The sequence below is a fragment of the Pseudophryne corroboree genome, unplaced genomic scaffold (assembly GCF_028390025.1).
Source record: "Pseudophryne corroboree isolate aPseCor3 unplaced genomic scaffold, aPseCor3.hap2 scaffold_714, whole genome shotgun sequence".
Classification (NCBI taxonomy): domain Eukaryota; kingdom Metazoa; phylum Chordata; class Amphibia; order Anura; family Myobatrachidae; genus Pseudophryne; species Pseudophryne corroboree.
In genome coordinates, this window is record NW_026970297.1 from 296,284 (window position 1) to 319,635 (window position 23,352).

General features: G+C 43.9%; 16 non-coding genes and 2 pseudogenes across 16 annotated transcripts; 2 read left to right on the forward strand and 16 right to left on the reverse strand.

The window, feature by feature from the left end:
- Positions 1-2,671: 2,671 nt before the first annotated feature.
- On the reverse strand, positions 2,672-2,745 carry TRNAN-AUU (transfer RNA asparagine (anticodon AUU)). Its single transcript has one exon. It is a non-coding gene; the product is annotated as a tRNA-Asn (tRNA).
- Positions 2,746-6,173: 3,428 nt separating this feature from the next.
- Positions 6,174-6,247, reverse strand: TRNAN-AUU (transfer RNA asparagine (anticodon AUU)). Its single transcript has one exon. It is a non-coding gene; the product is annotated as a tRNA-Asn (tRNA).
- Positions 6,248-11,506: 5,259 nt separating this feature from the next.
- Positions 11,507-11,670, forward strand: LOC135039839 (U1 spliceosomal RNA). The gene has a single exon (XR_010233826.1). It is a non-coding gene; the product is annotated as a U1 spliceosomal RNA (small nuclear RNA).
- Positions 11,671-11,822: 152 nt separating this feature from the next.
- On the forward strand, positions 11,823-11,964 carry LOC135039847 (U1 spliceosomal RNA; annotated as a pseudogene).
- A 2,611-nt stretch (positions 11,965-14,575) lies between these two features.
- LOC135039846 (U1 spliceosomal RNA) lies at positions 14,576-14,717 on the reverse strand (annotated as a pseudogene).
- A 152-nt stretch (positions 14,718-14,869) lies between these two features.
- LOC135039848 (U1 spliceosomal RNA) lies at positions 14,870-15,033 on the reverse strand. The gene has a single exon (XR_010233832.1). It is a non-coding gene; the product is annotated as a U1 spliceosomal RNA (small nuclear RNA).
- A 662-nt stretch (positions 15,034-15,695) lies between these two features.
- On the reverse strand, positions 15,696-15,858 carry LOC135039843 (U1 spliceosomal RNA). Its single transcript, XR_010233829.1, has one exon. It is a non-coding gene; the product is annotated as a U1 spliceosomal RNA (small nuclear RNA).
- A 152-nt stretch (positions 15,859-16,010) lies between these two features.
- LOC135039851 (U1 spliceosomal RNA) lies at positions 16,011-16,174 on the reverse strand. The gene has a single exon (XR_010233835.1). It is a non-coding gene; the product is annotated as a U1 spliceosomal RNA (small nuclear RNA).
- Positions 16,175-16,845: 671 nt separating this feature from the next.
- LOC135039842 (U1 spliceosomal RNA) lies at positions 16,846-17,008 on the reverse strand. The gene has a single exon (XR_010233828.1). It is a non-coding gene; the product is annotated as a U1 spliceosomal RNA (small nuclear RNA).
- A 152-nt stretch (positions 17,009-17,160) lies between these two features.
- LOC135039838 (U1 spliceosomal RNA) lies at positions 17,161-17,324 on the reverse strand. The gene has a single exon (XR_010233825.1). It is a non-coding gene; the product is annotated as a U1 spliceosomal RNA (small nuclear RNA).
- A 671-nt stretch (positions 17,325-17,995) lies between these two features.
- On the reverse strand, positions 17,996-18,158 carry LOC135039845 (U1 spliceosomal RNA). The gene has a single exon (XR_010233831.1). It is a non-coding gene; the product is annotated as a U1 spliceosomal RNA (small nuclear RNA).
- A 152-nt stretch (positions 18,159-18,310) lies between these two features.
- On the reverse strand, positions 18,311-18,474 carry LOC135039850 (U1 spliceosomal RNA). The gene has a single exon (XR_010233834.1). It is a non-coding gene; the product is annotated as a U1 spliceosomal RNA (small nuclear RNA).
- A 671-nt stretch (positions 18,475-19,145) lies between these two features.
- On the reverse strand, positions 19,146-19,308 carry LOC135039841 (U1 spliceosomal RNA). Its single transcript, XR_010233827.1, has one exon. It is a non-coding gene; the product is annotated as a U1 spliceosomal RNA (small nuclear RNA).
- Positions 19,309-19,460: 152 nt separating this feature from the next.
- Positions 19,461-19,624, reverse strand: LOC135039852 (U1 spliceosomal RNA). The gene has a single exon (XR_010233836.1). It is a non-coding gene; the product is annotated as a U1 spliceosomal RNA (small nuclear RNA).
- A 671-nt stretch (positions 19,625-20,295) lies between these two features.
- Positions 20,296-20,458, reverse strand: LOC135039849 (U1 spliceosomal RNA). Its single transcript, XR_010233833.1, has one exon. It is a non-coding gene; the product is annotated as a U1 spliceosomal RNA (small nuclear RNA).
- A 152-nt stretch (positions 20,459-20,610) lies between these two features.
- LOC135039837 (U1 spliceosomal RNA) lies at positions 20,611-20,774 on the reverse strand. The gene has a single exon (XR_010233824.1). It is a non-coding gene; the product is annotated as a U1 spliceosomal RNA (small nuclear RNA).
- Positions 20,775-21,446: 672 nt separating this feature from the next.
- LOC135039844 (U1 spliceosomal RNA) lies at positions 21,447-21,609 on the reverse strand. The gene has a single exon (XR_010233830.1). It is a non-coding gene; the product is annotated as a U1 spliceosomal RNA (small nuclear RNA).
- A 152-nt stretch (positions 21,610-21,761) lies between these two features.
- Positions 21,762-21,925, reverse strand: LOC135039836 (U1 spliceosomal RNA). The gene has a single exon (XR_010233823.1). It is a non-coding gene; the product is annotated as a U1 spliceosomal RNA (small nuclear RNA).
- Positions 21,926-23,352: the final 1,427 nt, after the last annotated feature.

Consider the following 23,352-nt stretch of genomic DNA (forward strand, 5'->3'; position numbering starts at 1 on the left):
AATTTAGTAATAGGTGAAAAACCATCCTTACAAAGGTGTTAATCAGAGACTTGGCTTTGTGGACACTTTTCAGAGAACAAATTTGTTAGCATAAAAATAAAGCCAGAAAATGAAGAGCTGTTTAATCACTCAATTGGATTTTTCTGCCAGCATATTTTTTTTCTCTGCAACCCACTGCTAAATTGTGCTTCCTAGCTGTTTTTTATAAAATCACTGAATCAAATCTAACTCTGATTACATCAGAGAAGGCCAGGTACCCTACACCATAAGAGGGGGCTTGAAATTTTGACTTGTCTACTTAAATATCACCAAAATCTGATCACAAGGTCAATTACGTCCCTGGGTAGGATTTAACCACCAACCTTTTGGTTAATAGCCGTACACACTAACCAATTGCGCCACAGAGACACTTTGCAAAAAGTACATACTGACAAAGGCTAATAAGCATTCATCTAGAACGTTTCCTAGAAAAACTTTAAAAAGTCAATAATCTGGAGAGTTTTTGTAAGATGTTTCTTCCATCAACCAACGAAGAAACACATTGGTACTTTCCCATGATGAGTGAGTGCTTCAGGATCTCTTGCACTTACATGTGCAGCAGAGTACAGCAACGGAAGCATGCTGGGCCCATAACCCAGAGGTAGGCAGATTGAAACTATCCTCTGCTATATGCAATTTTTTTTGTTAATTAAAGTAATTCAAAACTGGGATTGATATTTTGGCTCTTTTATTTTTACTTAAAGTACAATAACTTTTACCATTTTAATTTGTTTTAATAGTATATTGACAGTATTGTTTTCTTTCAAAAATCCACTTAATTTTCTTTACCCTATTATTAAAATGGTAATTGACAAAAACAAACTACATTGTCACCAGAAGAGCAATACAAAATGTACAAGTGATATATTAAAATCATCTTTCCAGCTTGAATTTCAATGATGCATTGGGGCAACGATTTTGTGAGAAACATCTTCACCCTTAAATAAAGATTTTCTTAATTCCTTACCTGTGTGCTAATTAGATATCACCTTGTTTTCGCATTAAACAGACTTCAACATGAGAAAGCAGCAAGGATGCAGTGGCGTTAATGTTTCCTGGTGTCAACCTGTATTATTTCAGTAGACATTGAAATGAGGATGCATCTTGCTGCCTTTCCAATGAAACAAGTTTAATTTAGTAATAGGTGAAAAACCATCCTTACAAAGGTGTTAATCAGAGACTTGGCTTTGTGGACACTTTTCAGAGAACAAATTTGTTAGCATAAAAATAAAGCCAGAAAATGAAGAGCTGTTTAATCACTCAATTGGATTTTTCTGCCAGCATATTTTTTTTCTCTGCAACCCACTGCTAAATTGTGCTTCCTAGCTGTTTTTATAAAATCACTGAATCAAATCTAACTCTGATTACATCAGGGAAGGCCAGGTACCCACACCATAACAGGGGGTTTGAAATTTTGACTTGTCGACTTAAATATCACCAAAATCTGATCACAAGGTCAATTACGTCCCTGGGTGGGATTGAACCACCAACCTTTTGGTTAATAGCCGAACACACTAACCGATTGCGCCACAGAGACACTTTGCAAAAAGTACATACTGACAAAGGCTAATAAGCATTCATCTAGAACTTTTCCTAGAAAAACTTTAAAAAGTCAATAATCTGGAGAGTTTTTGTAAAATGTTTCTTCCATCAACCAACGAAGAAACACATTGGTACTTTCCCATGATGAGTGAGTGCTTCAGGATCTCTTGCACTTACATGTGCAGCAGAGTACAGCAACGGAAGCATGCTGGGCCCATAACCCAGAGGTAGGCAGATTGAAACTATCCTCTGCTATATGCAATTTTTTTTTGTTAATTAAAGTAATTCAAAACTGGGATTGATATTTTGGCTCTTTTATTTTTACTTAAAGTACAATAACTTTTACCATTTTAATTTGTTTTAATAGTATATTGACAGTATTGTTTTCTTTCAAAAATCCACTTAATTTTCTTTACCCTATTATTAAAATGGTAATTGACAAAAACAAACTACATTGTCACCAGAAGAGCAATACAAAATGTACAAGTGATATATTAAAATCATCTTTCCAGCTTGAATTTCAATGATGCATTGGGGCAACGATTTTGTGAGAAACATCTTCACCCTTAAATAAAGATTTTCTTAATTCCTTACCTGTGTGCTAATTAGATATCACCTTGTTTTCGCATTAAACAGACTTCAACATGAGAAAGCAGCAAGGATGCAGTGGCGTTAATGTTTCCTGGTGTCAACCTGTATTATTTCAGTAGACATTGAAATGAGGATGCATCTTGCTGCCTTTCCAATGAAACAAGTTTAATTTAGTAATAGGTGAAAAACCATCCTTACAAAGGTGTTAATCAGAGACTTGGCTTTGTGGACACTTTTCAGAGAACAAATTTGTTAGCATAAAAATAAAGCCAGAAAATGAAGAGCTGTTTAATCACTCAATTGGATTTTTCTGCCAGCATATTTTTTTTCTCTGCAACCCACTGCTAAATTGTGCTTCCTAGCTGTTTTTATAAAATCACTGAATCAAATCTAACTCTGATTACATCAGGGAAGGCCAGGTACCCACACCATAACAGGGGGTTTGAAATTTTGACTTGTCGACTTAAATATCACCAAAATCTGATCACAAGGTCAATTACGTCCCTGGGTGGGATTGAACCACCAACCTTTTGGTTAATAGCCAAACACACTAACCGATTGCGCCACAGAGACACTTTGCAAAAAGTACGTACTGACAAAGGCTAATAAGCATTCATCTAGAACGTTTCCTAGAAAAACTTAAAAAAGTCAATAATCTGGAGAGTTTTTGTAAAATGTTTCTTCCATCAACCAACGAAGAAACACATTGGTACTTTCCCATGATGAGTGAGTGCTTCAGGATCTCTTGCACTTACATGTGCAGCAGAGTACTGCAATGGAAGCATGCTGGGCCGATAACCCAGAGGTAGGCAGATAGAAACTATCCTCTGCTATATGCATTTTTTTTTAATTAAAGTAATCCAAAATTGGGATTGATATTTTAGCTCTTTTATTTTTACTTAAAGTACAATAACTTTTACCATTTTAATTTGTTTAATAGTATATTGACAGTATTGTTTTCTTTCAAAAATCCACTTAATTTTCTTTACCCTATTATTAAAATGGTAATTGACAAAAACAAACTACATTGTCACCAGAAGAGCAATACAAAATGTACAAGTGATATATTAAAATCATCTTTCCAGGTTGAATTTCAATGATGCATTGGGGCAACGATTTTGTGAGAAACATCTTCACCCTTAAATAAAGATTTTCTTAATTCCTTACCTGTGTGCTAATTAGATATCACCTTGTTTTCACATTAAACAGACTTCCACATGAGAAAGCAGCAAGGATGCAGTGGCGTTAATGTTTCCTGGTGTCAACCTGTATTATTTCAGTAGACATTGAAATGAGGATGCATCTTGCTGCCTTTCCAATGAAGCAAGTTTAATTTAGTAATAGGTGAAAAACCATCCTTACAAAGGTGTTAATCAGAGACTTGGCTTTGTGGACACTTTTCAGAGAACAAATTTGTTAGCATAAAAATAAAGCCAGAAAATGAAGAGCTGTTTAATCACTCAATTGGATTTTTCTGCCAGCATATTTTTTTTCTCTGCAACCCACTGCTAAATTGTGCTTCCTAGCTGTTTTTATAAAATCACGGAATCAGATCTAACTCTGATTACATCAGGGAAGGCCAGCTACCCACACCATAACAGGGGGTTTGAAATTTTGACTTGTCGACTTAAATATCACCAAAATCTGATCACAAGGTCAATTACGTCCCTGGGTGGGATTGAACTACCAACCTTTTGGTTAATAGCCGAACACACTAACCGATTGCGCCACAGATACACTTTGCAAAAAGTACGTACTGACAAAGGCTAATAAGCATTCATCTAGAACGTTTCCTAGAAAAACTTTAAAAAGTCAATAATCTGGAGAGTTTTTGTAAGATGTTTCTTCCATCAACCAACGAAGAAACACATTGGTACTTTCCCATGATGAGTGAGTGCTTCAGGATCTCTTGCACTTACATGTGCAGCAGAGTACTGCAATGGAAGCATGCTGGGCCCATAACCCAGAGGTAGGTAGATTGAAACTATCCTTTGCTATATGCATTTTTTTTGTTAATTAAAGTAATCCAAAACTGGGATTGATATTTTTGCTCTTTTATTTTTACTTAAAGTACAATAACTTTTACAATTTTAATTTGTTTTAATAGTATATTGACAGTATTGTTTTATTTCAAAAATCCACTTAATTTTCTTTACCCTATTATTAAAATGGTAATTGACAAAAACAAACTACATTGTCACCAGAAGAGCAATACAAAATGTACAAGTGATATATTAAAATCATCTTTCCAGGTTGAATTTCAATGATGCATTGGGGCAACGATTTTGTGAGAAACATCTTCACCCTTAAATAAAGATTTTCTTAATTCCTTACCTGTGTGCTAATTAGATATCACCTTGTTTTCACATTAAACAGACTTCCACATGAGAAAGCAGCAAGGATGCAGTGGCGTTAATGTTTCCTGGTGTCAACCTGTATTATTTCAGTAGACATTGAAATGAGGATGCATCTTGCTGCCTTTCCAATGAAGCAAGTTTAATTTAGTAATAGGTGAAAAACCATCCTTACAAAGGTGTTAATCAGAGACTTGGCTTTGTGGACACTTTTCAGAGAACAAATTTGTTAGCATAAAAATAAAGCCAGAAAATGAAGAGCTGTTTAATCACTCAATTGGATTTTTCTGCCAGCATATTTTTTTTCTCTGCAACCCACTGCTAAATTGTGCTTCCTAGCTGTTTTTATAAAATCACTGAATCAAATCTAACTCTGATTACATCAGGGAAGGCCAGGTACCCACACCATAACAGGGGGTTTGAAATTTTGACTTGTCGACTTAAATATCACCAAAATCTGATCACAAGGTCAATTACGTCCCTTGGTGGGATTGAAACACCAACCTTTTGGTTAATAGCCGAACACACTAACCGATTGCGCCACAGAGACACTTTGCAAAAAGTACATACTGACAAAGGCTAATAAGCATTCATCTAGAACGTTTCCTAGAAAAACTTAAAAAAGTCAATAATCTGGAGAGTTTTTGTAAGATGTTTCTTTCATCAACCAACGAAGAAACACATTGGTACTTTCCCATGATGAGTGAGTGCTTCAGGATCTCTTGCACTTACATGTGCAGCAGAGTACTGCAATGGAAGCATGCTGGGCCGATAACCCAGAGGTAGGCAGATTGAAACTATCCTCTGCTATATGCATTTTTTTTTAATTAAAGTAATCCAAAATTGGGATTGATATTTTAGCTCTTTTATTTTTACTTAAAGTACAATAACTTTTACCATTTTAATTTGTTTAATAGTATATTGACAGTATTGTTTTCTTTCAAAAATCCACTTAATTTTCTTTACCCTATTATTAAAATGGTAATTGACAAAAACAAACTACATTGTCACCAGAAGAGCAATACAAAATGTACAAGTGATATATTAAAATCATCTTTCCAGCTTGAATTTCTATGATGCATTGGGGCAACGATTTTGTGAGAAACATCTTCACCCTTAAATAAAGATTTTCTTAATTCCTTACCTGTGTGCTAATTAGATATCACCTTGTTTTCACATTAAACAGACTTCCACATGAGAAAGCAGCAAGGATGCAGTGGCGTTAATGTTTCCTGGTGTCAACCTGTATTATTTCAGTAGATATTGAAATGACGATGCATCTTGCTGCCTTTCCAATGAAGCAAGTTTAATTTAGTAATAGGTGAAAAACCATCCCTACAAAGGTGTTAATCAGATACTTGGCTTTGTGGACACTTTTCAGAGAACAAATTTGTTAGCTTAAAAATAAAGCCAGAAAATGAAGAGCTGTTTAATCACTCAATTGGATTTTTTTGCCAGCATATTTCTTTTTCTCTGCAACCCACTGCTAAATTGTGCTTCCTAGCTGTTTTTTTTTTATAAAATCACTTAATCAAATCTAACTCTGATTACATCAGAGAAGGCCAGGTACCCTACACCATAAGAGGGGGTTTGAAATTTTGACTTGTCTACTTAAAGATCACCAAAATCTGATAACAAGGTAAATTACGTCCCTGGGTGGGATTGAACCACCAACCTTTTGGTTAATAACCAAACACGCTAACTGATTGCGCCACAGAGACACTTTGCAAACGTATGTTCTGACAAACGCTAATAAGCATTCATCTAGAACGTTTCCTAGAAAAACTTTAAAAGTCAATAATCTGGAGAGTTTTTGTAAGATGTTTCTTCCATCAATCAACGAAGAAACACATTGGTACTTTCCCATGATGAGTGAGTGCTTCAGGATTTCTTGCACTTACATGTGCAGCAGAGTACTGCAATGAAAGCATTCTGGGCCCATAACCCAGAGGTAGGCAGATTGAAACTATCCTCTGCTATATGCATACTATATTATTGCATACTATGCAATAATGTTTCAATTTGCATTACCCAGCAGAATTAGCTTTGCATATATAGATATAGTGCAGCAGAATATATTGGTGGTTGTAGTCAATTGTAATTACCTGTAGGTGACAAGAAGAGAAGAAACGTAAATTCACAATCGACATCAGCTGAAGATAAATTGATACTGATTGAACGCTGCTGTTATGTGTCAATTTTATCACGCTTTGATAAAAATGCACGCTTAGATCAATAAATGCACAGCCAAATGGCTTTGCACAGCCTACACCATTGGACTTAAGTAGAAGACTATTACAAGTGAAACCAATAATTGAAATCTGTAACCACCCCCCACCCCCTCAAATGCCAGGCAATAAATTACCTTAAAAACAACAACCAGGCATTCCACAAAGATTAAACTGGGTCTATATCATTCAAAACTTTAAAAAAGTACTTCAAAATCACATACTATGCAATAATGTTTCAATTTGCATTACCCAGCAGAATTAGCATTGCATATATAGATATAGTGCAGCAGAATATAATGGTGGTTGTAGTCAATTGTAATTACTCAGCAGAATTAGCTTTGCATATATAGATATAGTGCAGCAGAATATATTGGTGGTTGTAGTCAATTGTAATTACCCAGCAGAATTAGCTTGCATATATAGATATAGTGCAGCAGAATATATTGGTGGTTGTATTCAATTGTAATTACCCAGCAGAATTAGCTTTGCATATATATAGTGCAGCAGAATATATTGGTGGTTGTAGTCAATTGTAATTACCCAGCAGCAGCTCTACTGCACTCAACATCACCAGTGCTCACAATATATATAATGCTATATACTATGCCATAGTGGTGCTTACTATATAACACCTCCTACTGCGTTCCCCCTGGCAATGAGCATGACACCCAGAGAGTGAAACCCCTGGCAATGAGCATGACACCCAGCACGTGAAACTCTTGGCATTGAGCAGTTTTTGTAAAAGTAATTAGAAGCTTTACTGTAGGGCATAGTGTATCACAGATATTGTGGTGAGTGACATAATATGTTCCAAAGGGCATTAATGTGTGGGGCTTAACATGGTGGAAATGACTGTACTTTTTTCCCTGTGGTGGCCGAGGTCTGTTGGTGCAGGGTCAAGAACTGGGGTGTAAGGTAGTCTTTGCCTGAAAGGCTACGCCCATTTTATGGAGACCATACCCATTTTTGCGAGGTCACGCCCCCCCATCCCGTCCGGAGCGCTCATGCAAATATAGTTTTTTTTATATATATATATGGGGGAGGGGCACAATTTTTAATGCCAATGGTGGCGGGGGGCACGCATTTTTAAATCTCGCATTTGAAGCCAAATTGTTTAGAAACACCCCTGCAAGAAAATATCTGCAAATCCAATGTTACCATAAGTGTGGCATATACCTGCGCTTGCTCGCGGGGTGAGAACATCTCCCTAATTGAATTCAGCGATATGAATAGAGGTTGTGCAGCAGCCACAGAAAGGGTTAATCTCTGCAGCTTGTCACTAAATTACATTGTGGCAATTTTAGCTGGGAGCTGCAATAATTACTCTAATACATAACACAACCAACACTTCTATATTCACACAATATACTGCATGGTGAATATAGAAGTGGTGCTTGCTAAACAGCACCTCCTACTGCATTCCACATCACCGCTGGTCACACTCATATCAGGCCCATAATGCTGTATACTATGCCATAGTGGTGCTTACTATATAACACCAGGTGCTGTGCAGTGGTCAAAACACACTAACTGGTCCCATGCTGTTGTTGAACTAAAGGCCTATACACACGATGAGATTCGGTCTATGCTAATAGGTTTAAAAAGGTTACATAAAAGCTACTTTGGGGTATATGCAATTCACGGCGAATCGCGGCAAATTATGGCCGTTTTTAAATTCGACACAATTCGACATGTGAATTCCGGCAGGTGGCTGCCGGAATTCACCATATTCAATGAAAAACGGATTCGACAGTCCCGCGGGCGAAAAACGGACAATTTGACGTATTTTGCCGCGAATTAAAAAAACGGGAAAAAACGGAAAAAACACGGAAAAAAAAATGGCGTGGGGTCCCCCCTCCAAAGCATAACCAGCCTCGGGCTCTTCGAGCTGGTCCTGGTTCCAAAAATGCGGGGGGAAAATTGGGCAGGGATCCCCCGTATTTTTAAAACCAGCACCGGGCTCTGCGCCTGGTGCTGGTGCAAAAAATACGGGGGACAAAAAGAGTAGGGGTCCCCCGTATTTTTTACACCAGCATCGGGCTCCACTAGCTGGACAGATAATACCACAGCCGGGGGTCACTTTTATGCAGTGCCCTGCGGCCGTGGCATTAAATATCCAACTAGTCACCCCTGGCCGGGGTACCCTGGGGGAGTGGGGACCCCTTCAATCAAGGGGTCCCCAGCCACCCAAGGGCAAGGGGTGAAGCCCGAGGCTGTCCCCCCCATCCAATGGCTGCGGATGGGAGGCTGATAGCCTAGAGTAAAATGACAAGAATATTGTTTTTTCCAGAAGAACTACAAGTCCCAGCAAGCCTCCCCCGCATACTGGTACTTGGAGAACCACAAGTACCAGCATGCGGGAGAAAAACGGGCCCGCTGGTACCTGTAGTTCTACTGGGGAAAAAATACCCAAATAAAAACAGGACACAGACACCGTGACAGTAAAACTTTATTACACACTGCCGACACATTCATACTTACCTATGTTGACACGCCGACTGCCACGGTCTCCGACGATCCGAGGGTACCTGTGAAAAAAATTATACTCACCTTCCAGCGTCCAGAGGTACATCCACGTCCAGAGATACATCCACGTACTTGGCAAAAAAAGAAAACGGACACACGGACCACCGGACTGAAAGGGGTCCCATGCTGACACATGAGACCCCTTACCCCGAATGCCGGGACACCACGTGACTCCTGTCACTGAAGTCCCTTCAGCCAATCAGGAAGCGCTACTTCCGTGGCGCTCACCTGATTGGCTGTGCGCTGTCTGTGCTGTGACAGCGCATCGCACAGCTCCGTCCATTATATTCAATGGTGGGAACTTAGCGGCTAGCGGTGAGGTCACCCGCCGGTCAGCGGCTGACCGCGGGTAACCCCACCGCTGACGGCAAAGTTCCCACCATTGAAACTAATGGACCGAGCTGTGCGATGCGCTGTCACAGCACAGACAGCGCACAGCCAATCAGGTGAGCGCCACGGAAGTAGGCGGCGGCTTAGCGTGTGTAACTCTGCTAAATTCGCCTTGCGACCGATCAACTCGGAATGAGGGCCTATATTTCTTTATATAATGGACACCTCAGTTTCTATTCATTCATGTCCTGCCCCCTACTCTGTCAGACCCCTTCCCCTCTACTTTTCTGACCCCAAACGCCACTCATTCTTGTTGAGTGCTGGTGGGCCCATTCAGAATTTTGCTATGGGGACCACAAAGGTCTAGTTACGTCACTGGGCAGGGTTATAGAGGAGGCGGTGCAAGGCATCCTGGGAACAGTCAAAGCTTTAGCCTGTTGGTGCCTTGGATCAAGATCCAACTCTACACCCCTATGTTAGTGTAGTGCCTTTTGGGGTTAAGGTTTTACAGAAAGTTACAGGTTTTTTTAATTTAGTAAAATATGCCCCATTTTAAAGATAGGGCATTTAAATTTGTTGCACCTGTGCAGTACATAGCAGCCTGCAGGGCATGTACAGTGGCTTCATTTGGGTGCACATACATTGCCGGCTCCTGGTCGCAAACTGAAATTATTGTGTGTAAGTGTAATTAGCGGTGTTTATGTCATACAGGGGGGTGGGGGAGGTTTGTGGTTGGTGGGGGGCACGCTGTGTGATTATTATCCTGCATCTATACATACATGCGCTGACACCTGGACATACACTGATGTACCCACACCTAATATCCATACATACACACCCTGACACCTGGACATACACTAACATTCCCACACCTGCATCTATACATACACACGCTGACACCTGGACATACACCAACATACAAGCACCTGCATCTATATATACACGCGCTGACAAATGGACATACACCGACGTACCCACACTTGCATCTATACATACATGCACTGACATCTGGACATACAAGCACCTGCATCTATACATACACGCGCTGACATCTGAACCTACACTGACGTTCCCACACCTGCATCTATACATACACATTCTGACACCTGGACATACACAGACGTACCCTCACCTGTATCTATACATACACGCGTTGACACCTGGACGCACACCGACGTACACACACCTACATCTATATATGCATGGATGCAAATGTGGGTACGTTGTAGCATACCGCTGTGTTTCACCAACCATCACAGCGCTCTCCCCCTGTTTTCTTTCATTACTCACGTGAGTTACATATGAACTTTAACTGCAGTAAATAAGAGGCGTTGGTTACAACTGTTGCTGTTCATCCACAAGAAGGAATTTAATGTATCAATTACAATTGGAAAGTAACGATTTAATTACAACAGCTGTATCCAGGAGGATTTTTTGGACACTTTAATAGACATTCCGTTGTCATCAAGGGCAATATGAAATAGATACTGATTACATTTAGATATGGATAGTGGTGCCTATATATGTTGACTCCATTGTATTTTGTTGAATGTGGGTTTCTTCTGTCTATATATATTTTTTTTAAAATAAAGAGCTTGTATATTCTATTTTTTGCGCTCCCTTGATAACAAGTGTGATTATCTTTAAAATTTGGTTTATTATTGGTAGAACAGTACTAACTATGGGAGCAGCATTTTATAATATATGGTAAAAATTAATAGATGTATAAAGATTAAATAAGCAACAAATTGGTGAAATAGATAAGTTTTGATAGGAGCGCTGGGTTCTATATATATATATATATTGACATTTGGTTATATATATGTATAGACTTTATAAATTCTTGACAGAGATGTGCCTGAGCAGCAGCCCTCCCCAGCCCTATCTCAAATCATACTTATTTTGCATAGGAGATACCATGGTCATGAAGATTGTTCTCCCAGGGTGAGGTTCATTCATTGCATTCTGGGTATGCTGATCCCTGTGATTTCCCCAAATGTGGGAAACTGGACTGCATTATTTGTGGTAGTGAGGTACTGTGTTTGTGCTTTCCTCTGGTCAGCTCTGGTAAAAGTCAGATTTCTTTATCTCAGATCTTCCTCTAGCCTTGTTCTTCTTTCGAGAGTTCCCTTGTGCTGCCTCAGTTGGATCTCCTTCACTTGACAGGGGGGTGCCCGAGCAGCGACCCTCCCCAGCTCTAGCCCAACTCCTACTTACCTGCCAGGTGAGATACTATGATCATGAAGGTGCTTCTCCCAGGGCAAGGCTCACCCATTGCACTCTGGGTGTGCTGCTCCTGCGGTTTCCCCAAATGTTGGACACTTGACTGCATAATTTGTGTTTCCCCTGGTCGGCTCTCGTATAATATAGATCTCTTTGTCTCAGGTCTCTCTCCAGCCTAGTTTGCTGTCTGTTTCCACTTCTCTTTTCTTGAGCCACTCCCTTCTATGCCCTTGCTCACTATCCTGACTTCTCCAGTCTGCTTACTTTGTGCCTTCCAACGCACAATACAAACTACAGGTAGTGCTGCAGGGCCCACGCCCTTTTACTTGCCTTACAGAGCAGCTCTGGAGCTGTTACAGTGCCCAGCTGCTGCAAGAAATCAGCTTGAATGCTTCAGGGGCTGGGGCATAGCCAACATGAGCCCCACACCGAAGGAGGGTGGAGGTGTTTAATGTGAACTAGGGGTCATCCAAGCGCCGCAAAAGGCCGCCATGCCCTGCACGCCCCTTTTCTCTTTTCATATGCAGACGAGGGTTGACGCCAACTTTGACCCACTGCTTGGATGACATCACCATATGCAAATCCATCTGCTGCAGGCCTTCCCCCAGGAATGCTTGCACTAGTTGTTGCATTTGGTTTGTTGTTTGGGGGTGCTTCAGTATTAGGCAGCCTTCTGCCCTCCCATGTTCATCTGAAAATATGTGTTCTCCCTGCAGTTGTTGTCCCCAGATGAGAGTTTCCTTATGCTGCCTCAGTCGTTAACCGTGGCTGGATCTTATTGGCACTCGCGGTCGGGATATTCCTCCCTGCCGTGGGGTAGAGACCTCCTTTTGCTCGGTCTCAAATTGCTTTTTCCCCTTCACCGCTGTCTTTACATCAGACGTCCGCCGTGATGTAGCTCGTTCATGAATGGGCTTATATCTCAGCAATCAGAGTGTCTGGTAGTCACCTTCCTTACGCGTTTCTCCGCTGTTATCCAAGAGCGGTTTCGTCAGAGGATACATCAGCAGCCTAGCAGGCTCTTTTTAAAATGCACCGGACCAATAGCATTACTAATTAGTTGATTGGATATATACATGTACTAATTGGATGCATACATGTAATGACTCACATATGGAACAACTTTCTAATTGCAATTGCACATATAAAGGCATTTCATAATATAAAAATAAGCAACATGGTGATTAAAAATAATAATAAAATAAGCAACAAGGTGGTTTAAAAAATAACAGAAAATATATAATCTATATACAGATTAACCTCTAATCTTTCAATCAATACCTCATCTCTATAATCACATACACATAATTCAGAGACCCAGCACTAAGGATCCCCATTTACTTATATAAAACCTTTTAGGGTAACATAAATCCAACACACTACTAAAGCAGCTCTTGTGGCGCAGGGGAAACATCACCTGCACTCTATGCAGCGAGTCCCATGTTCGAATCCAACCCGCTCAGCTTAACATCCATATTATTTATTTACTTTTAATGGGATCATTCTATCAATTCATTTTTACCTTTAATTTTTGTTAATATTATTTCTATATTTCATTATTTTAACCCCTGGAATAATTACATTGCTGCTTAAACAACAAAAAGAATTGAAGAAAGAATAATTATTAAACAGACAATTTAAGGATTCGAAGATTTAAAGATTTAAAGATGTAAAAATTTAAAACAGGGAGGGGGGGGGGGGAGGGAGGGGGGCCTTTTGGGAGAAGGAGGGAAAAAAAATAAAAAAATAAAAAATATATATATATATAGAACCAAGAGAAAGTGTAAAAAGAGGATGGAGGAAGAAATCTGATGTTCATCATTACTAGTGGATTTTACTAAAGAACTTTAAAGGAACACACACAACAGGATTATACAGTTTCATACTAAGAGGAATGCTGTTCCCAAAATAGCTACTTCTAATAATTTTGTTTATTTATTAAACATACAATAAATGGATATTCAATAAATAATATATTAGGTAAATCAATAGATAAAATCTTCAGAGACTGCCAATGTTGTTCAGTTCGATGCTCTCAATCAGACCATCAGGTGTAGGGGTACCCAAAGAAAAAATCCAAAATGCCTCCCTTGTCAAGTAAAGGAGATTCAACTGAGGCAGCACAAGGGAACTCTCATCTGGGGACAACAACTGCAGGGAGAACACATATTTTCAGATGAACATGGGAGGGCAGAAGGCTGCCTAATACTGAAGCACCCCCAAACAACAAACCAAATGCAACAACTAGTACAAGCATTCCTTGGGGAAGGTCTGCAGAAGATGGAATTGCATACGGTGATGTCATCCAAGCAGTGGGCCAAAGTTGGCTGGAACCCTTATCTGCATATGAAAAGAGAAAAGGGGTATGCAGGGCATGGCGGCCTTTTGCTGCGCTTGGATGACCCCTAGTTCGCATTAAACACCCCCACCCTCCTTCGGTGTGGGGCTCATGTTGGCCATGCCCCAGCCCCTGAAGCATTCAAGCTGATTTCTTGCAGCAGCTGGGCACTGTAACAGCTCCAGAGCTGCTCTGTAAGGCAACTAAAAGGGTGTGGGCCCTGCAGCACTACCTGTAGTTCGCATTGTGCGTTGGAAGGCACAAAGTAAGCAGACGGGAGAAGTCAGGGTAGTGCGCAAGGGCATAGAAGGGAGCGGCTCAAGAAAAGAGAAGTGGAAACAGTCAGCAAACTAGGCAGGAGAGAGACCTGAGACAAAGAGATCTGAATTATATGAGAGCCGACCAGGGGAAACACAAATTATGCAGTCAAGTTTCCCACATTTGGGGAATTCAAAGGGGCAGCACACCCAGAGTGCAATGGGTGAGCCTTGCCCTGGGAGAAGCACCTACATGATCATAGTATCTCACCTGGCAGGTAAGTAGGAGTTGGGCTAGAGCTGGGGAGGGTCGCTGCTCGGGCACCCCCCTGTCAAGTGAAGGAGATCCAACTGAGGCAGCACAAGGGAACTCTCGAAAGAAGAACAAGGCTAGAGGAAGATCTGAGACAAAGAAATCTGACTTTTACCAGAGCTGACCAGAGGAAAGCACAAACACAGTCCCCCACTACCACAAATAATGCAGTCGAGTTTCCCACATTTGGGGAAATCACAGGGGTCAGCATACCCAGAATGCAATGAATGAACCTCACCCTGGGAGAACAATCTTCATGACCATGGTATCTCCTATGCAAAATAAGTATGATTTGGGATAGGGCTGGGGAGGGCCGCTGCTCAGGCATATCTCTGTCAAGTAAAGGAGATTCAACTGAGGCAGCACAAGGGAACTCTCATCTGGGGACAACAACTGCAGGGAGAATACATATTTTCAAATGAACATGGGAGGGCAGAAGGCTGCCTAATACTGAAGCACCCCCAAACAACAAACCAAATGCAACAACTAGTACAAGCATTCCTGGGGGAAGGTCTGCAGAAGACGGATTTGCATACAGTGATGTCATCCAAGCAGTGGGCCAAAGTTGGCTGGAACCCTCATCTGCATATGAAAAGAGAAAAGGGGTATGCAGGGCATGGCGGCCTTTTGCGGCGCTTGGATGACCCTTAGTTCGCATTAAACACCCCCACCCTCCTTCGGTGTGGGGCTCATGTTGGCAATGCCCCAGCATTCAAGCTGATTTCTTGCAGCAGCTTGGCACTGTAACAGCTCCAGAGCTGCTCTGTAAGGCAAGTAACAGGTTGTGGGCCATGCAGCACTACCTGTAGTTTGCATTGTGCATTGGAAGGCACAAAGTAAGCAGACAGGAGAAGTCAGGATAGTGCACAAGGGTATAGAAGGGAGGGGCTCAAAAAAAAAGAAGTGGAAACAGACAGCAAACTAGGCTGGAGAGAGACCTTAGACAAAGAGATCTGAATTATATGAAAGCCGACCAGTGGAAACACAAATTATGCAGTCAAGTTTCCCACATTTGGGGAAATCACAGGGGCAGCACACCCAGAGTGCAATGGGTGAGCCTTGCCCTGGGAGAAGCACCTTCATGATCATAGTATCTCACCTGGCAGGTAAGTAGGAGTTGGGCTAGAGCTGGGGAGGGTCGCTGCTCGGGCACCCCCCTGTCAAGTGAAGGAGATCCAACTGAGGCAGCACAAGGGAACTCTCGAAAGAAGAACAAGGCTAGAGGAAGATCTGAGACAAAGAAATATGACTTTTACCAGAGCTGACCAGAGGAAAGCACAAACACAGTCCCCCACTACCACAAATAATGCAGTCGAGTTTCCCACATTTGGGGAAATCACAGGGGTCAGCATACCCAGAATGCAATGAATGAACCTCACCCTGGGAGAACAATTTTCATGACCATGGTATCTCCTATGCAAAATAAGTATGATTTGGGATAGGGCTGGGGAGGGCCGCTGCTCAGGCACATCTCTGTCAAGTAAAGGAGATTCAACTGAGGCAACACAAGGGAACTCTCATCTGGGGACAACAACTGCAGGGAGAACACATATTTTCAAATGAACATGGGAGGGCAGAAGGCTGCCTAATACTGAAGCACCCCCAAACAACAAACCAAATGCAACAACTAGTACAAGCATTCCTGGGGGAAGGTCTGCAGAAGACGGATTTGCATACAGTGATGTCATCCAAGCAGTGGGCCAAAGTTGGCTGGAACCCTCATCTGCATATGAAAAGAGAAAAGGGGTATGCAGGGCATGGCGGCCTTTTGCGGCGCTTGGATGACCCTTAGTTCGCATTAAACACCCCCACCCTCCTTCGGTGTGGGGCTCATGTTGGCAATGCCCCAGCCCCTGAAGCATTCAAGCTGATTTCTTGCAGCATCTGGGCACTGTAACAGCTCCATAGCTGCTCTGTAAGGCAAGTTAAAGGGTGTGGGTCCTGCAGCACTACCTGTAGTTCGCATTGTGCATTGGAAGGCACAAAGTAAGCAGACGGGAGAAGTCAGGATAGTGCGCAAGGGCATAGAAGGGAGCGGCTCAAGAAAAGAGAAGTGGAAACAGACAGCAAACTAGGCTGGAGAGAGACCTGAGACAAAGAGATCTGAATTATACGAGAGCCGACCAGGGGAAACACAAATTATGCAGTCAAGTGTCCCACATTTGGGGAAATCGCAGGAGCAGCACACCCAGAGTGCAATGGGTGAGCCTTGCCCTGGGAGAAGCACCTTCATGATCATAGTATCTCACCTGGCAGGTAAGTAGGAGTTGGGCTATAGCTGGGGAGGGTCGCTGCTCAAGCACCCCTCTGTCAAGTGAAGGAGATCCAACTGAGGCAGCACAAGGGAACTCTCAAAAGAAGAATAAGGCTAGAGGAAGAAATGAGACAAAGAAATCTGACTTTTACCAGAGCTGACCAGAGGAAAGCACAAACACAGTCCCCCACTACTACAAATAATGCAGTCAAGTTTCCCACATTTGGGGAAATCACAGGGGTCAGCATACCCAGAATGCAATGAATGACCCTCACCCTGGGGGAACAATCTTCTTGACCATGGTATCTCCTATGCAAAATAAGTATGATTTGAGATAGGGCTAGGGAGGTCCGCTGCTCAGGCACATCTCTGTCAAGTAAAGGAGATTCAACTGAGGCAGCACAAGGGAACTCTCATCTGGGGACAACAACTGCAGGGAGAACACATATTTTCAGATGAACATGGGAGGGCAGAAGGCTGCCTAATACTGAAGCACCCCCAAACAACAAACCAAATGCAACAACTAGTGCAAGCATTCCTGGGGGAAGGCCTGCAGCAGATTGATTTGCATATGGTAATGCCATCCAAGCAGTGGGTCAAAGTTGGCTTCAACCCTCGTCTGCATATGAAAAGAGAAAAGGTGCGTGCAGGGCATGGCGGCCTTTTGCGGCGCTTGGATGACCCCTAGTTCGCATTAAACACCTCCACCCTCCTTCGGTGTGGGGCTCATGTTGGCTATGCCCCAGCCCCTGAAGCATTCAAGCTGATTTCTTGCAGCAGCTGGGCACTGTAACATCCCCAGAGCTGCTCTGTAAGGCAAGTAAAAGGGTGTGGGCCCTGCAGCACTACCTGTAGTTTGCATTGTGCATTGGAAAGCACAAAGTAAGCAGACGGGAGAAGTCAGGATAGTGCGCAAGGGCATAGAAGGGAGCGGCTCAAGAAAAGAGAAGTGGAAACAGACAGCAAACTAGGCTGGAGAGAGACCTGAGACAAAGAGATCTGAATTATACGAGAGCCGACCAGGGGAAACACAAATTATGCAGTCAAGTTTCCCACATTTGGGGAAATCGCAGGAGCAGCACACCCAGAGTGCAATGGGTGAGCCTTGCACTGGGAGTAGCAACTTCCTGATCATAGTATCTCACCTGGCAGGTAAGTAGGAGTTGGGCTAGAGCTGGGGAGGGTCGCTGCTCGGGCACCCCCCAGTCAAGTGAAGGAGATCCAACTGAGGCAGCACAAGGGAACTCTCGAAAGAAGAACAAGGCTAGAGGAAGATCTGAGACAAAGAAATCTGACTTTTACCAGAGCTGACCAGAGGAAAGCACAAACACAGTCCCCCACTATCACAAATAATGCAGTCGAGTTTCCCACATTTGGGGAAATCACAGGGGTCAGCATACCCAGAATGCAATGAATGAACCTCACCCTGGGAGAACAATCTTCATGACCATGGTATCTCCTATGCAAAATAAGTATGATTTGGGATAGGGCTGGGGAGGGCCGCTGCTCAGGCATATATCTGTCAAGTAAAGAAGATTCAACTGAGGCAGCACAAGGGAACTCTCATCTGGGGACAACAACTGCAGGGAGAACACATATTTTCAAATGAACATGGGAGGGCAGAAGGCTGCCTAATACTGAAGCACCCCCAAACAACAAACCAAATGCAACAACTAGTACAAGCATTCCTGGGGGAAGGTCTGCAGAAGACGGATTTGCATACAGTGATGTCATCCAAGCAGTGGGCCAAAGTTGGCTGGAACCCTCATCTGCATATGAAAAGAGAAAAGGGGTATGCAGGGCATGGCGGCCTTTTGCTGCGCTTGGATGACCCTTAGTTCGCATTAAACACCCCCACCCTCCTTCGGTGTGGGGCTCATGTTGGCAATGCCCCAGCCCCTGAAGCATTCCAGCTGATTTCTTGCAGCAGCTGGGCACTGTAACAGCTCCAGAGCTGCTCTGTAAGGCAACTAAAAGGGTGTGGGCCCTGCAGCACTACCTGTAGTTCGCATTGTGCGTTGGAAGGCACAAAGTAAGCAGACGGGAGAAGTCAGGATAGTGCGCAAGGGCATAGAAGGGAGCGGCTCAAGAAAAGAGAAGTGGAAACAGACAGCAAACTAGGCTGGAGAGAGACCTGAGACAAAGAGATCTGAATTATACGAGAGCCGACCAGAGGAAACACAAATTATGCAGTCAAGTGTCCCACATTTGGGGAAATCGCAGGAGCAGCACACCCAGAGTGCAATGGGTGAGCCTTGCCCTGGGAGAAGCACCTTCCTGATCATAGTATCTCACCTGGCAGGTAAGTAGGAGTTGGGCTAGAGCTGGGGAGGGTCGCTGCTCGGGCACCCCCCTGTCAAGTGAAGGAGATCCAACTGAGGCAGCACAAGGGAACTCTCGAAAGAAGAACAAGGCTAGAGGAAGATCTGAGACAAAGAAATCTGACTTTTACCAGAGCTGACCAGAGGAAAGCACAAACACAGTCCCCCACTACCACAAATAATGCAGTCGAGTTTCCCACATTTGGGGAAATCACAGGGGTCAGCATACCCAGAATGCAATGAATGAACCTCACCCTGGGAGAACAATCTTCATGACCATGGTAACTCCTATGCAAAATAAGTATGATTTGGGATAGGGCTGGGGAGGGCCGCTGCTCAGGCATATCTCTGTCAAGTAAAGGAGATTCAACTGAGGCAGCACAAGGGAACTCTCATCTGGGGACAACAACTGCAGGGAGAACACATATTTTCAAATGAACATGGGAGGGCAGAAGGCTGCCTAATACTGAAGCACCCCCAAACAACAAACCAAATGCAACAACTAGTACAAGCATTCCTGGGGGAAGGTCTGCAGAAGACGGATTTGCATACAGTGATGTCATCCAAGCAGTGGGCCAAAGTTGGCTGGAACCCTCATCTGCATATGAAAAGAGAAAAGGGGTATGCAGGGCATGGCGGCCTTTTGTGGCGCTTGGATGACCCTTAGTTCGCATTAAACACCCCCACCCTCCTTCGGTGTGGGGCTCATGTTGGCAATGCCCCAGCCCCTGAAGCATTCAAGCTGATTTCTTGCAGCAGCTGGGCACTGTAACAGCTCCAGAGCTGCTCTGTAAGGCAAGTAAAAGGGTGTGGGTCCTGCAGCACTACCTGTAGTTCGCATTGTGCATTGGAAGGCACAAAGTAAGCAGACGGGAGAAGTCAGGATAGTGCGCAAGGGCATAGAAGGGAGCGGCTCAAGAAAAGAGAAGTGGAAACAGACAGCAAACTAGGCTGGAGAGAGACCTGAGACAAAGAGATCTGAATTATACGAGAGCCGACCAGGGGAAACACAAATTATGCAGTCAAGTGTCCCACATTTGGGGAAATCGCAGGAGCAGCACACCCAGAGTGCAATGGGTGAGCCTTGCCCTGGGAGAAGCAGCTTCATGATCATAGTATCTAACCTGGCAGGTAAGTAGGAGTTGGGCTATAGCTGGGGAGGGTCGCTGCTCAAGCACCCTTCTGTCAAGTGAAGGAGATCCAACTGAGGCAGCACAAGGGAACTCTCAAAAGAAGAATAAGGCTAGAGGAAGAAATGAGACAAAAAAATCTGACTTTTACCAGAGCTGACCAGAGGAAAGCACAAACACAGTCCCCCACTACTACAAATAATGCAGCCAAGTTTCCCACATTTGGGGAAATCACAGGGGTCAGCATACCCAGAATGCAATGAATGACCCTCACCCTGGGAGAACAATCTTCTTGACCATGGTATCTCCTATGCAAAATAAGTATGATTTGAGATAGGGCTGGGGAGGGCCGCTGCTCAGGCACATCTCTGTCAAGTAAAGGAGATTCAACTGAGGCAGCACAAGGGAACTCTCATCTGGGGACAACAACTGCAGGGAGAACACATATTTTCAGATGAACATGGGAGGGCAGAAGGCTGCCTAATACTGAAGCACCCCCAAACAACAAACCAAATGCAACAACTAGTGCAAGCATTCCTGGGGGAAGGCCTACAGCAGATGGATTTGCATATGGTGATGTCATCCAAGCAGTGGGCCAAAGTTGGCTGGAACCCTCATCTGCATATGAAAAGAGAAAAGGGGTATGCAGGGCATGGCGGCCTTTTGCAGCGCTTGGATGACCCTTAGTTCGCATTAAACACCCCCACCCTCCTTCGGTGTGGGGCTCATGTTGGCAATGCCCCAGCCCCTGAAGCATTCAAGCTGATTTCTCTGCAGCAGCTGGGCACTGTAACAGCTCCAGAGCTGCTCTGTGAGGCAGTTAAAAGGGTGAGGGCCCTGCAGCACTACCTGAAGTTTGCATTGTGTGTTGGAAGGCACAAAGTAAGCAGACGGGAGAAGTTAGGATAGTGCGCAAGGGCATAGAAGGGAGCGGCTCAAGAAAAGAGAAGTGGAAACAGACAGCAAACTAGGCTGGAGAGAGACCTGAGACAAAGAGATCTGAATTATACGAGAGCCGACCAGGGGAAACACAAATTATGCAGTCAAGTTTCCAACATTTGGGGAAATCACAGGGGCAGCACACCCAGAGTGCAATGGGTGAGCCTTGCCCTGGGAGAAGCACCTACATGATCATAGTATCTCACCTGGCAGGTAAGTAGGAGTTGGGCTAGAGCTGGGGAGGGTCGCTGCTCGGGTACCCCCCTGTCAAGTGAAGGAGATCCAACTGAGGCAGCACAAGGGAACTCTCGAAAGAGGAACAAGGCTAGAGGAAGATCTGAGACAAAGAAATCTGATTTTTACCAGAGTTGACCAGAAGAAAGCACAAACACTGTCCCCCACTACCACAAATAATGCAATTGAGTTTCCCACATTTGGGGAAATCACAGGGGTCAGCATACCCAGAATGCAATGAATGAACCTCACCCTGGGAGAACAATCTTCATGACCATGGTATCTCCTATGCAAAATAAGTATGATTTGGGATAGGGCTGGGGAGGGCCGCTGCTCAGGCACATCTCTGTCAAGTAAAGGAGATTCAACTGAGGCAGCACAAGGGAGGACATCTTGCCTCTGTAGAGCCAGTTTGTGCAAGGAGAGATTGATTGATTCTTTTTTGGTGGGGGCCCAAACCAACCAGTCATTTCAGTCAGTCGTGTGGCAGACCCTGTCGCTGAAATGATGGGTTCGTCAATGTTTTTCTTTTCAATCTAAGCACCAGCAGTTTTCTGTAAGCATCTGCTTCGCTATGATGATCAACACGTCACAAGGGAAAACACTCAGGGCTGGAGGCGTAGATCTTAGGACCAGCTGCTACAAGCATGGCAGAGGTGTCACTATCACTGGTGACACCCAGAGAGGCGGCGAGGGAGATTGTAATGCAGTGCGCGCAGATAAGCAGGGCAATGGTAAAAAGGAGGCATGGTCTCATAGGTAGGGGCGTGGCCTGAATCACCATTTTGTTGCTGCGGGTATCCCGGGGGTTGGGGGCTGCACCCGGGGACTAGTGTGTGAGTAGTGCTGGCTCCTGCACAGTGACAGAAACTGGGTGTTGCACGTAATGTCACAGTGAAACACCCATATTCTGTCACTGAAGAAGAGCCGGCACTTTGGTGTCACCCCCCTTGGCGGGTGACACTCGGGTGTGTGCCGCAACCCCGTTGTGATGCCACTGACCCATGGGAAGCTTTACGTGGCTTACCCATGTGTTAGTAGCCCCAAGCATCTTTTGTGTTAGTCCCTGAAGAAAAACTTCAAATATTGTTTATAATTTTGTAATCAATGGGCCTAATTCAGTAAGGATTGCACATTCTGCTAAGTAACAGAATTTGCAATCCTTTGGTTCGCATGCTGGGGCCACCCATCACAGGGCATGGCCACCCAGTATGCCGCCTCCCTTCTTGACCACGCTGAAATTGCAGTCTCAGTGCAGTTCAGCGTGATCATAAAAAATGGTTTAGCCTCCTGTTGGTGCAGACTGTACGTGTGCGCAGGAAGCCGCCACCATTTTTGTGATCGCAGCGGCTGCATGTGATGTCATGCAGCCGCTCTGACCACGCCTCCTGTTTCTCCGTTGAAGCCCTGCCCCCGCACCGCTCCATCTCCGACTTTGAAATGGAGTGTTGCTGACCCCCCCCCCCCCGCACCGATTGAAAGTCAGAGGCGATCGCATTATCTGCGGGGTGCCACAGAAAATGCAGGCGCATGCGTATGCTCTTAGCAATTTTTGCAGTTGGATTGCTTATTGCAGGCGGGTGGGCTCGGAATTCTTAGCCTTTTCCTCGCACCCCCAGTTGCGGGAGAATGTGAAGGAGGAGCTGTTGACGGGTCACGTTCCGCTTGACTTGACAATTTTCTCACCAGCAGGTCTTTGAACCTCTGCAGACTTGTGTCTGCCGGAAAGA